This window comes from Lissotriton vulgaris, chromosome 2_1 (assembly GCF_964263255.1).
Source record: "Lissotriton vulgaris chromosome 2_1, aLisVul1.2, whole genome shotgun sequence".
NCBI classification, from domain to species: Eukaryota; Metazoa; Chordata; class Amphibia; order Caudata; family Salamandridae; genus Lissotriton; species Lissotriton vulgaris.
This window is the reverse complement of record NC_141687.1, coordinates 853,021,707-853,035,717: the sequence shown is the minus strand read 5'-3', so window position 1 is coordinate 853,035,717 and position 14,011 is coordinate 853,021,707. Positions and strand designations below refer to the sequence as shown.

Sequence of the window (14,011 nt, the reverse complement as noted above, 5' to 3'; positions counted from 1 at the left end):
CCAATAGGTCTATCCTATGCAAGAGCGAGCTTTGACAATATGTTTTAGTAATGGTGTACACCAGAGAGGCTGCTGTTCAGCATGGCTAAACATTTGTAGGGTAAAAGATCGTGGAGTGTCGTAAAGTGAAGTGTTATGGAGCGTCATGGAATGGCATACAGTAGAGATGAGTGGCGTGGAGTGGAGTGTCGTTAAGGGAGCAGAATGTTGTAGAGTGAAAGGGCGTGGAGTAGAATGTTGTAGAGTGAAAGGGCATGGAGTAGAGTGTAAGGGTGTAGAGTTGAGTGGCATAGAGTGGAGCACAGTGTCAAAGTTGAGTACAGTGTCAGAGTGGAGTGTCACAGACTGTCGTGAAGTGGTGTAGTGTGGAGTGGCGTAGAGGCTGTTGTGTAAAGTGTTGTAGAGTGGCGTACAGCGGCATAGAGTGGAGTAGTGCGTCATAGAAAAGAGTGCAGCATCTGTTGCATGTACTGCACCATTTCAAGATGGGGTCACAGACAGTTGCTCAGGAAGAGGGATGCCAACACATTGTTTTTCCTTTCCTACTGCCTCTACTGCTTACATTGTTCTTGGAAACAATGTCTTTTAGCATGCCGCTTTCCCCATTCGGTGCACCACCCCTACGACCTCGCCAAGGAGTGTTCGAGTTAGTCCATTAGCAATGAGTTGTTCCTATTTACATTCGAAAACCTATGAATGCCCTTTCACCACTGGGCTGTGTAACCCTCAAGAAAAAAGTCAGTAAATCAGAAACGACAATTTATTTAGCATTTTATAGTCTGTCAAGTGCACTATGACTTTACAGCCATTACTCACTTTTCAGCCACTAGCAAATTACACTATGGGGCTTGTATTTTTGCCTTACCACGTTATAGGTTCAGAGCCCCAGAATGCAAAGCGATGTTGGCTAAAATGCCAGAACTGGCAGACTGTGTTATAGATGAAATAGGGAAGCTTGTCAGGTATGACTTAAATGTTACAAACTCATCTAGTCCATTTCAAAATTGATTGAATCATAAAACCAAAAGTAAATTCTGCTTACATATTTTGTTATGGTTCACTCATTCATTAACGTCACACACTAAAATGAGAACTGTGAAGTGGAAAGTTTTATACAAAGCTTCACGACACAAAGGGAAAACATGGACAGTAGCAGCAAAGTATTCCATAACACGCAGAAAATATAATGAGCAGTTGTCTGTAGCAGGTGGAACACCACACGATTTTCCAGCTTATATAGGATAGGTAATAACACACTAAAGAGTCATTGCGAGGAGTTCACCCCTTCCATGCGGAGCGAATTCTCGAGCTGTGCTGGGTTTTTATTAGGTGGGCGGGATTCGGACGGCCCCCGACCGTCGTTAGCACACGCCCACCGTGACGGACGGGGCCGTCCAAATTACACAAGGGGTTAAAGGACTGTTGCACCTTCTCCATAAACACACAAACATACAAAAAGCGCAAAGCACCTGAAAAAAAGTGCCAAACCTCTCATAGAATTATCTTACATTAATGTACTCATATAGGATTATGAAACCCACCAACCTATGTGGTATGGTTCATCAGTGTGTTCCACAACTAGCACTGCAAATAATCAAGAGAACTATTTTCCCTAGTTGTATAGTCTCCTAGGTATTGGCTCCCTAGTTTTTGTGAGGCTATGTCCCTTATGCGAACATTCAATTTCCCGTTTGTTGAACTATCAGACCTACATTAAAATGGTGTTTCTCCCTGCCACAAGATTAATAATTAAAAAAAATATATAGGGTAGACCAATGTTCTCTACTCCTCTTTCCCATCAACACATTCGAATATTGCCCTTTAGTGGATCGAAGTACCTCAGGACTACAAGCACTTCACATCAAATATTTTTGAAAAGTCCCTGTTCATTACAGGATGCTACAAAAATTCATAGTATACATCCTTTTTTTCTTCATAAGCAGTGGAAACACGCTTGCTTTATAGAATAAGCACCTTATGGTCATAAATAGTGTAAGCTTTCCTCCTGCAGAGGACAAATAAAGGTAGTGCAAGCTTTCCACATCACAGGACAGTTCAGTGCAGGCAGCAGCAGTGCAGGCTTTGCTTCCTGACAGAATTGGTACAGGATTGCAGCAGCAAAGTAAGCTTTCGATTCTCACAAAATGCACATTGTACAATCTTCCATTCCCATAACAGATTCAGGGCAGACTAGTACAAGGTTTTATCGCTCACCGAACATGTACAATTAAGGGATGTGTGAATGCAGTTTAGAGGCAGATCTCTGGAGCAGATGCTTAATTCACTGAGGGGACTCAATAGGTGGATGGGTGAGTGCATTGTAAATCCTGACACTATTCTCACTAACGTGATATTCCATGACGACATCTTGAAAGTCTCAAATTTTCAACATAAAGAAAAATTGCTGATGAATTACAGGTCATGATTATTTTGAGCATCCCATCCTTGTCACGACTAAGCCAGAATCTGAGATAGCGCACTGAGATAGCGAACCGGCTTCAGTGCTCGCTACGCATGAAAATCGGATTCAACCAGAGGCATGTTGTGCACGAGCAGAAAAAGGATACATTTATACGGATGCCGGAGTGGCCTCCAAATCTGATGACTTCCCATATGATTGTGTCAAGATTATCTTGTGGGTCCCAAACATAGCGCCTACCTTATGTCTGTTTAGGAGTCCTCTTGGTAGAATAAAGTTCAAAAGTGTAAATTCAAAAAGAATAAAACGGGGCAGGGGGGGTAGGAACAACATATCAGATGGCTTTTCTCACGGTTACATAAAAGGGCTGCTTTAAAGTCAACACTTCAGTGCTAGTGTCCCAGCCGAAATTGTTTAATGTGGTCTCAGGCTAAACAAAACGAATCTGTAACTATTCATCCAACACGTTTTTGCAATTTATGCTGTCTTTCATTTATGTAAACAATCCTAGTGTCTGCCTGTAAGTAAACCACTCATTTTTAAATTAAAGTTGGCTGCATTTATCATGTATACTGAAGCAACGGATTAAAGTCTGAAATAAAGCACGCGTCTTCTGTTCCCATATTTCAGGCTTTTTCTCCAGATTCCGAGGTGTCAGGGAAGCAGGGGTCAGATTATGTAGCTGTTCTCTTCACAAACACAGGATAATAGATACTATGGATTACAAAGTTCACCCCAGGCTGCCTCGGCTTCCTTGATTCTAAGGGATATCTGTGGTTAAGCAGTTATACATCTGTGGCACAGGATGATAGAGGACGTCACGGGCACCAACTGAACACCCGAAAGGCAGCAACTGTGTGCTATGTGTTCGAGCCACAGAGAGACGGAACAAGACATCTTATGTTCGTGCTTGATTGGTGCCAGCACTTTTTGTCATAAAGGAATTGGATCAAGATGGGACAGAAGGGCCTTATGGTCTACAGACCAACAATGTGTTGAAGAGCAAGATGTAAGGAACTTCCTAAACACATTTGAAAATTAATGCAATTAAATGCCTCTTAGGCTCCCAGAATAAAACGCAAGACTCTTGGACCAACAATAAAATGGCTAGAATTAATTTTAGAACTGGACAATAACATCACATATATACGTGAAGTCCTGTTCTTCTAAGGGGCGGATGAGCATGAAATTCTATCAGGTGTTGATATGGGTTGCAGGACATGGAATGCATATATTTCCAACTATATACTTTTCTTGTGTTAAGTATAAGAATGGTCTAGTTTACAAGTCTTGTGACAGATCAATATTTTGAGGAGTATGGAAAATGTCTAGAAGATTACTGTTGGCTGATACTGGGTGAGCCACTTTTATGTCACAATGGGGCAAATCAGGACAAAGCCAGAAGATGAATAATCCTCGGGCCAGAAATGGAGGAGGGTTCATGTAAAGATTGTGAAATATTAGGCCCCATTTGGAAGGCTCTGCACCTCTCCCTCCTTCTGTACAGAATTCCAACCAAGTGCTGCAGAAGAAACTAGCTAACAAGGGAACCCCCAGAGGACTTGAACGTCAAACAGCTCAACGTGCACTGGTGCCTCATTTCCAGGGAGGTACAGAATTTGCAGCACTTCCTGTTTGAAATCCGAAGTGTCTGGTGTGACTCAAACAAACGTGCATTAGACGTTGCGCCCGGATTGCCTGGCTACGACCCCGATCATCGTTTATCGCGTGGGGCGCCTCCTCCTACTGAGAGGGTCCCAGTGTTCCTACTCATTCAATGGTTGTTCCCTTCTTGACCCTCATCATGGCAGACCAACTGCCCTCTCTACACCTGGCCCCTCTCGAAGACATCTTGAAGCCAGGTAGTAGCGAGAGACATTGACTGGGTTGAAGGAATGCTTCGGAAGCGGTTCATGAGATTGCGTGACTCCTTTGCGTTTTGAGACCAGTGGGTGAACTTTTCGAGTGGCTGCTGAGCTCTCTTGTTTACATCTACCTCTTAATTAACCCCTTCACTGCAGCGGCTATTCCGCCGCAGTGCAAAGGGAGCGGGGGGCTGCGTGATGGGCGCATGCCGATGACGCAACCGCTCCGTCACCAGCCATGGTTGCGCTCTGCTCATGACGGAGCGGTTCCGTCACGGCCCGCCCGCTCAATTGAACGCTCAGCTCAGGCGCGGATTCCGCGCCACGCAGGCATTCCGAGCGGGCCGTGACGGAACCGCTCCGTCATCAGCGCAGCGCGACTGCGGCTGATGACGGAGTGGTTCGTCACCAGCAGGGGAGGGGTTAAAACTGCTACATATTCTCACCTGCTTCCAGAGGACCCAGACTAAGTGGGACTTTGACAGAGTGTGGTCCAGTGTCAGGGAGACAGGGCTGGTTATCTTCCATCCAGAGTTATAGGACAATCGGGGTGAACTAGAGGGTGGAGGGGTGTTGGGGCCACAGTGTCTCCAGTGGCACCACAGGAGGGTGCTGCACGCATACGCATGCAAGAGTATTCCGTAGGGATTGGTTGATACCCGTCACACCGTGTAGCAGTGCAGAGTGAGCGTGTGGGAGTGAGTGTGTGCAGATGGTCTGTGATTCACGACACTTGCCGGCAGTGAAGCATTATACATTGATTTTATACCAAAAGCACAACATTTATTTGACATTAGTTATACCCATGTGGTTCCCGCCCGCGGTGCTGCTCGAGTGTTCTATTTTCGTGAATGTACATATTTTTGATATTATGCCCCGCATAAGGATGCTCTCTCTCTATTGGGGGAGGTGAGTTAGGATTAGGAATTGTCCACAGTGGGCACCCTACTGATGTCAAAGCAATATGAGTGGGTCTAGTACTGATAATAATATTTCCAAACGTGTTTTATGCCGAAATGTATATGATGTTCATCTTATAACAATTGAATATGTGTGTTAAAAAGAAACTATTTACATACATCCTGTGTGAAGTCTCTTTGTGATGCTCAGTGTATTTACCGCGAGTGACTGCTGTGCCTTACACGTTGATTCTGTAGTAAGTCTGAGTGCCAAGCTACCCAAGAGTGAGCACGGGTTATACAGTAAGTGTAATCACCTGCCTTTGACTGGAGCGGTAAGTTCTGCCTAGCTGGGGGCATCCCGTCAGCCAACAAGACACTGCTGGTTCCAACAGCATGGAAGTCAAAGAAGAGACCAGCAGTCTGGAGCCTCCTTAAAGATATACTGAAAGAGGTGAACAACCAAGAAGCCACATGGACCTTGCATGTCAGTTAGCCAGGACTGAGCCAAAAAGGAGCTGTGTCACTAGAGGTCGAGGAGCAGAGAAGCATTGCTGGATTAGGAGTGTGGCAAGGCTGCATTATACCTGATCCACCCGGCACCATTCAATTCTTTAGACAGGGGTGGCTCCTCCTCAGGAGTAGAGGAGCGCAGCAAGCAACCACAAATAAATATAATGCCATTTTATTTTTTTACCACCGCACCAGCTTGCGCTGTTAACAGCACTAGGGTGGGGGCAGGACTGAATCCTACAAATGCAGGATGTCAGCACTGGTCTATAGAGCACATGTCTGATTCGCCGGTCGTCTTGCAACGGTCAGTCCCATATGCACACTGTAGACCGAACAACCCAAAGGCTGTGAAATAGCCTGGGGATTGTTGGAACAGGCCTCCAGCCTCAAAATGAGCACTGGGTGATCTTGCTCCCGCCAATCCTGGAGCTGCTTTCACAGCATGAAAGCAGCTCCAAATTTGGTTGGAGTTCCTTTCCACAAGCAGAAATGAAGTCCTTCCTTTTCCTGCTCATGGAAAGGAGAAGTAACAGTTTTCCAGCTCTGCGTTTATGGTGAGTAGGGCCTTCACGTCCCACCATTTTCTATTGAAGCTAGCTGCAATTGGCTTTAGAGGAGTTTTATATTTTTTTCTCTTGATCGCAAGCCTTTGGTAGTGTTGTATGTCATTCATCCGTCAAGCGGTTTCTGGGGCAGTCTGAATACTAACTCCGGCCTAAACAGTTTGAGATTTATAAGTATTTTAAGCTGTATCCCTTCCGGTCCCAGGGGTGTTACCCCTAACCATACATCTTGACCACAACTGAATTATTTCTATACATGAGCCTGAAGTTTGGTACGCCCACTGGATCTACTTTGAGTTCTAGGCCATTATAGACCAAGAGTCCCATGCATTGACTTCAGACAACATGAACATTGTTACTGGTCTTCCCTTGAACTTTATCCTGTAAGGATACTGACCATAACACGCCTCATAGTCCTGGTAACCGGACACCAAGACTTGTTTACAGCACCACCGGAAAACTAAAATTATTGTACTTGGGTTAAAGGCCATTCATGGTTGTATGGTGGCTCTGGATTTTCTTGGGATTCTTGGATGGAAAAATTAGCCGCAGGTGCCAAATCCACTAAGTTGTCCAACCTTGCAACTGGGGGAAACTAGGGCAACATCTATGTAGCCAATTTAATACACCATAGCATTCTTATTGATACTTCTACCCATTTGACTGGCAACATAACAGATGATAGTAAAACCCAGAAATGAACAATTTTACCAAGACCACCCGAACCTCTTTCTATAAACATTTGCTGCAGAACCCTATTTTAAGTGTATATATCCTTATTGTATAAGCAACATAATGACATTTGAGGGTCTGGTTTGGTTAGAAGCTGTGAAGAGCTTCTGTTTTTTGTGCATCATCAGTTTAACTGTCCAGAATTTGCTAAAAATAAAACAGACAATATTTGTCTTCTAACCTATTATCTGACAGAACATGGAGATTATAGATATTTATGTTCCATATTAACTGAATTCCAAACCCCCGACCATCTGGAGTACACCTTGACTGCTCAACTTGCAAAACTTAAGAGAGTGCAGGGTACAAATGGGGTACCTGGGTTTTCCTTTTGAAATGCAGTTCTACTTGAGGCAAGGGGACCCAAGAGAAACCACAGTAACCTCTTTAGATTTTGCACAGTAACAAGTGAATTCTTCAGAGAAAAGGCCACACTGCTTCCTTCAAACACAAGTCAGCTAGTCATGGTAATATTTGGGTCCAAGATTGTAGTGGTGATGCCCAAATGGGTGGTACCAGTGTGCTGGCTTTCAAGGTAATGTTTCATTTGCTGTGGGACATGAAGGGCAGCTCACCTCACAATGGCATAACGAGAATGTTTCTGAAGCAGGCCTAAAGAAGGTGTCATTCTGTCCATGTTAGTAGTTGAGGGTAGAGCAGAATCAGACTATGAACAGTGCCTGAAGCCCTAACTACCAGCCAAGTGCTAACTATGACACTAGTCCAGAGAGGCAGGTAAACTTGCCCTCCTTAACTAATTACGACTCAAAGATTAGCGGGATTTCTAGTGCCCAAGAAAGTCTGTTCAGGCCTTTACAGCCCTACAAGGCCACAAGTCCTGATGGGAAGAAGTGACTCCCACGCTTGGTGACTGTGGATCTAGTTGAGCAGGTGGCCCTTCACAAGGCACTGCAGCAGGATCCTCCCAGTAGATCACATTAATTAAGGTCAGCAGCAAGTCACAGAACTGCCACCATCTTCAACCCCCTCCCTAATAGTTCAATTGGGATAGAGGGCAGCATACCACCTTACACTGCGAAGAGCGGAGGAGTTTCTTTCAAAAATGGTCTAAGACTAGGTATCCCATTTTCTGAGTGTATGACACCAGCATGTTAAAGGTGGTCTAGTCAGTACAATTTTCCACCCAGTGACAGGTGATGTGGTGAACAAATTCAACTTGTTAGCCAAGAACAACTTCAGGAATTGCTTAGAACAAGATGGTATTGCGTGGAAGTTATTTGCACCTTTCAGAGACTTGACTCTTTAAACACACAAGTGCATGCTGAAATTTAGGTGAAGCTGCAAATCAGGTGGACCATGCACTATTCCAGCCTCTGCAAAAGCTGGTGTCCCTTACAAAAAAACCAAAGAGGTCATATCTAAGAGGTTGTGCTCTGACTTCTACTGGTTTAAACTGTTCACAATTTGGAAATATAGCAATTACAGAAAATGCACAAGGTGTCAGGCACTTTCAGCTTTATTCACACAAATAACAAGATCAGAAAGTAGTGACCGCTGTGGTTAACAGTGCCATCACAAATAGCCTCTAAAATTCACAATTATGCACTCTAGCATAGATATGTTTACAGAGGATACAGCCATTTACAGTGCTTAACACAGGATTGACAAAAAGTGTAAATGTAAATGTACATGTATTTATATAGCGCAAATTACCCACATCGCAGGCATCTAAGCGCTTGCTTAGGGAACCTTGTTAGATGGCATTGCAGTCTTAAAGCAAGATTGAGAATACTGCCCCTGGCTGAGGTGCTGCACTATGTCGCGGCTCACATGACTCGTGGGGGGATTTAAAATGAAATATTAAAAAACGTAACTTAACGGATCCCAAGCTGCCTCCGCTCCTGGCCGGATCCCGCGTCAGGAAGCAGGTATCCTCCCGCCCCTCAGCCAATCACAACGCTGCAATGGCAGCGTTGTGATTGGTGCGGACGGCACACTGGTTTGGTCGGCCCTCTGCAGTGCACTCAGTGTACGCAACCCTTCGCGGGAAACCATCGCCACGGATTTATTCGGCTCGAGCGCCAGATTAATTCAGGTGCCCCACGGGCTCGACTATCCGAGACCTGGAACCCCCCAGCCTAGATTACTGCTTCACCTCTGATCGTCTGGGCCCACTACCATTGGACGACTGACTTCTCCTTGTCAGCGCTCTCTGACTTCAGCACTCCAATTCAACGTCAACCCTGTCCTGAAGAGGATCCCGAATCATAGAGGATCGAAACGCCGTCGACAAACACAGCGCGATTTCACGGCGCACTATCAATAGGCTCATAACTGTGGCGAATTTGAACAATTTAATTCTTTAGACTCAATGTAAAGCCTATGTTTGATTGCTTTTTATCACCTTGCGCCGACCACGCTGTTCACCACGTTCACTTGCGTCGTCACCTTCACTTTGTTATCACCTTGTCACCAAGTGCCATTTGGGTTGCTCCATGAATGTCTTTCATGTACAGTGCTGCTATCTAACTGTGCTTCCCATTTCCATGAAAATTGGTGATTAATAACCTTTTCACAAATGTACTGAGACTCCTTGTATTCCTTCTCTGTAATACGTATTGTATGCAATTTTTTAACTGTCTTTGCTACTGATACCTAGTGGGACATTGTTTCCTATATATACTCAGTGTAGGCAAGTCACTCTTCACCGACCCGCCCAACCGCCTGCCTCCAACCAGGCATACCGTTCTACTTTCTCGCAGCTTGAGAAGCAGAAACATAACATGGTATTTAAAACAACATTTTATGTTTCTGCTTCTCGCACTGTGAGAAAACAGTGGGGCAACGCTCCTCCGCCCTAACGGAGGAGCCGCCCCTGGTTGCACTGTATCTTTACGTCAAGGCCTTGAAGTGCAATCCTTGACCTAGCCCAAAGTACACCCTTTTTAACCTTTGCTGGCAATTACCACAACTCAGCACAAGAGTTCAATGTTTCAGCAGCCCGTCTGACCAGCTTGTGCTAAGAGGAACATTACAAAGTAGACAGCCTAAACTGCCTTCACCTCAAGTTCTAATCTTGCACATCGATATATTGTACAACGAACCAGTCCTCAGCCTGACAAGGACAAGTAAGCATTAGCAGTGTTCCTTAGGAAAATAATTTTGATGAGGGAACACAGGTGTTAAGAATACATAAATGTATGGGGATGAGAGGATAGCGGACATCCTCATTTTGGTATGTTAGCAGGTAAAGCGAAAGTCTTTAGAGGGGGTCATTCAAAATGATCCCCCCACCCTTAGCAAACTAGAGACAAGCAGTCCACAACTGAGGAAGACTATTAGGTGGGGTTTTAGGAAACTGAAGTGATTTTGCGTTCAAAGAACTTTGGGGCCCATTTACAAACTGCATTAGGCAGTACACTTAATAAACTACAATATTACTGCTGACATATTACAAAATGTTTATCACATATCTATGTGTGGATGTCTACATCTCCTCCTTTCCTACCTTTTATGTCCGGAGATCTCTTTCCCGAATGCGGAGATCTCCGCAAAAGTAACTAAACTGAGAAAACGTACTTCTAAAGGGGAGAGGTTAAGTAAGCAGGGTTTTAGGGAGGAACATGTACCCACACACAAAACAGTAAGCCCCCCGGTATTCACCAACTGCCAGGCAATAGTTACTACTGCTAAAATGGAAGTGTACTCCAGGTCAGAGCTGGAGTAAGCCCTCCACAACTGAGTAAGGCTTTTAGGTGGCGTTTTAATGAACTGAAGTGCTTCTGTTTTCAAAGAACTCTGAGGCCCATTCACAAACTGCATTATGCAATACAGTACTACAATATTACTACAAAATGCTATTCTCATACTTGTGTTAAGGTCCGCCTCTCCTTTGATGTACAGCGATCTCTGTCTCGACTGCGGAGATTTCGCAAACGTAAATATACATTTTTATAGTAAATGTGGGTGGGACAGAGGGGAGTGGCTTGAAAACAGAGTATACTTACTACTAAACGGTAGGGATTGAGGGAGAGGTAATGAGGGGTTCAGGAAGAGTTTGGGAGGGACTTGCACCCACCCACAGAAGAGTACGCTGGATTGCTATTCACAAATCACCCTCCTATAGTTACTACAGTCAAAAAGGGCCGAAAACAGTAGTAAGTGTACTCCAGGTCAGAGCTAGAGTAAGTCCATCACCACATAAAGCCAACCACTCGTAACTCCCTCCCCTAGAAAATAATACAGGTAGGGACCTAAAACAAGACCCCTTAGGTCTTAGGAACTAATGGTGAAATAAATAACATCATTTAAAAATGTAGAAATATAAATACATATAATGTAATGTCATTAAACTTTTATTTTTAAATATTTTAATAACTTATGTAACATTAAGTTTGATTAAAAATAATAGAATTGGAAGTGGGAAAAGATCAGGCAGGCCTGGAGAAGGTACAGGGGAGAGTGGCTGGACGCCTTGGAGGATGAGTAGTGGGGCCCTGCTCGGTCAGGCTTTGCCTGTGCATTGCCTGTGTTCCCTCCTTCCAGGGAGACCATGGGTTTAGGATTAGATACGATCTGCATTTCTGAGAGGAGGGTGGGGGAGGAGGGGGGGGTCCAGGGGGAGGGTGGTAAGAGGGACAGGGGACGGACTAAGGGCCAGGGCCGGCCTCCAGGGTACACTGATCTAGAGATGGATCATCCCAAAACCCGTTAATGTTTGATTTGATGTGATTTCACACTGTAGGCCTATTCTGCTCTTTCACTGCTCCAAAATGTACTATGATGGAACTGTTTTTCTTTCAATAAAAAGATTTATATAAAAAAAATAGAATTACTCAATTCTATATATCACTTTGTTTTTCTACTTTGAGGACATTTTTATTATTTAAACTTCAGAAAAATAACTCTTTTAATACATTGAAAATAATTTGTTTTTAATTTAAAATTGTTTTTAATGCTGTAAAATATTTACATTTGTCTACATTTAAATAAATACATAAAACGAGGTAACATTCATATTTAAGATAAAAAATATTTTTCCAAATGTCAAGTTTGTATTGCCTCCAACCACATGCGAGCCTACACTTTTGAATATTTTACGCTCATAAATGGTGAATAGCCAAAAGTAGTGAAGAAACTCAAAAGTTTAAGTGTAAATGTACTTGTAGTAATGTAGAATTACCTTTGTGACTAGGCCCCATAGTGTTTGTCGGGGAAACAAGGGTGGAGGCTACCATCAAAGGTTATATAAACCCTGCTGGTGTAATCCACACCGTGATGGCCAGGTTTTCAGGAACCAAAGGCTGATCCCAGCCACCCTGAGCGAGACCAGCAGAATTTCGCCATGATATCCCAGCTGCAAAGAAGAAAGGCTTGCCTACCGCTTAAGCTAAACAAAGCTCACCTGTCATCCGGCTGAGAACTGTGTGGGTACTTTTCTGAAGTGTGTGCTTTGTTTCAGCTTATGTAAACATCCAGACTGCCAGTAAAAAGACTACACATTCTGTAGCTGAGGCAGACAGCCCCGCTGCCTACTTTTAAGTGGTGTGTTTACACCGGTGGAGTCTCCTTTTAATTGTCTTTCTGGTGCTGTGAGGCAGGAGTCTTAGGGAATAAGTCACGTTGTAGCTGCGGCGCTGCCAGATATACAAAAGCGGCCGCTTGGAAGGACCTGTGGTTTTATAGTCAGTGAAATTGGAACGTTCTGGCCGTCAATATCTAAAAGATAGAAACAATATGATGCTACAAAAGAGCCCTAAAAATAGAGGCACCCCGCGAGAAGCAGATGCTGGCAATAATCTGTCACACAATAGCTCAGAGACACCTACTGTATAATCACATACCAGTCAAGAGAGTGGGTTAAGAGTAGGGACAGAGAAAACACGGAGAAGGAGTCCGAACAGACCACACCGTGACAAGCAGCAACATGTGACTATAATCAGAAAAGTCTCAAATACAGAACCAGATGCCATGAAACAATGTCTGGAAAACCTCACGACGATTATCATCAGGAGCCCTGTGGACAGGACCGGCCTTTGGCATGGGCGCGCTGGGCGCAGGAGGCCAATATTCTGTAGGGCGCATGGAGCTGTGTGCATCAAGGCTATGCCAACAGCTGCGTCCTTCTCAATATACTCCAGGCTTGTCCCTGCCTCTTAGTTTATGTGCTCTTAGCCAGTTGAAAGTGATTCCAGTCCTTCCTTATTATACCTTGGGCGATGATTTGAACACCCCTTTAGCCCCCTTCACTGCCCTCCCTTCACCCTCAGGCCTCTGCTGACACACATCAACAACACCATCATCTGGTGAGGCAACTAAGTATCCGTGATTTAGGTGAGCTAGGGGAAGTCCGGGGATGTTTTTGCTCAAGGGCCTGTCCCTGCTCGTCCAGGTGCTGACCAGTGAACATAAAAGGCCCCCTTGCAGCCTCATTTAATTCACTACCATTAGAAAGGGGCGCACATGTCTGTCCACCCAGGGTGCTATTTTAGCACAATCCAGCTCTGCCTATGGAAACCCTCCAATCTGGCAAATGCTAAGCCCGACAGGGGCATCATCCGAGAGGTACGGTGGCCAGTTTGAGAATAATAAAAAGCAAACATGTATTTAGTAATTATTAACCGGTGGTATTGGCACCAAAGTCAGTGAATTCAACATGGTGAAATGATGAATCACCGAAGCCAGGATTGCAACCGGTAACCTGCAGGAAACAGTTCCTTCGGGTAGACTGACGCTATATGTGCTTTAACCCACTGAGGTGCAGTAGCAATGGGGCAGGAGTTCACTGGCCAGACAGACCACACCAGACCAACACAGCCCAGACACCATCATAGGCACTCCCAGTGCTGCAAAAGAACCCCCCAGCATGGCTGTCAAGAGGCACTTTGTCATGAAGGTGACTTTGCCTCAGTCCTGTTTTTTCAGCCAGCCAGAAGAGCAGCGCTGGAATGTGGAGTTTCGCGGTTCTCATGCGGGCCTGTGGGCTTAATGTACTGGCTGAGAACCCAGGGCTGGCTGACAGTCTCAATCAAGATCAGGGCAAGACCAGTCAACAGCTAC

The 14,011-nt window shown here is 44.7% G+C and overlaps 1 protein-coding gene across 25 annotated transcripts in view; it reads right to left on the bottom strand.

Annotated features, from left to right (window-relative positions):
* Positions 1–14,011, bottom strand: part of LRRFIP1 (LRR binding FLII interacting protein 1) — a 470,251-nt gene that overhangs the window by 309,202 nt on the left and 147,038 nt on the right. The gene's annotated exons all lie outside the window — the stretch shown is intronic.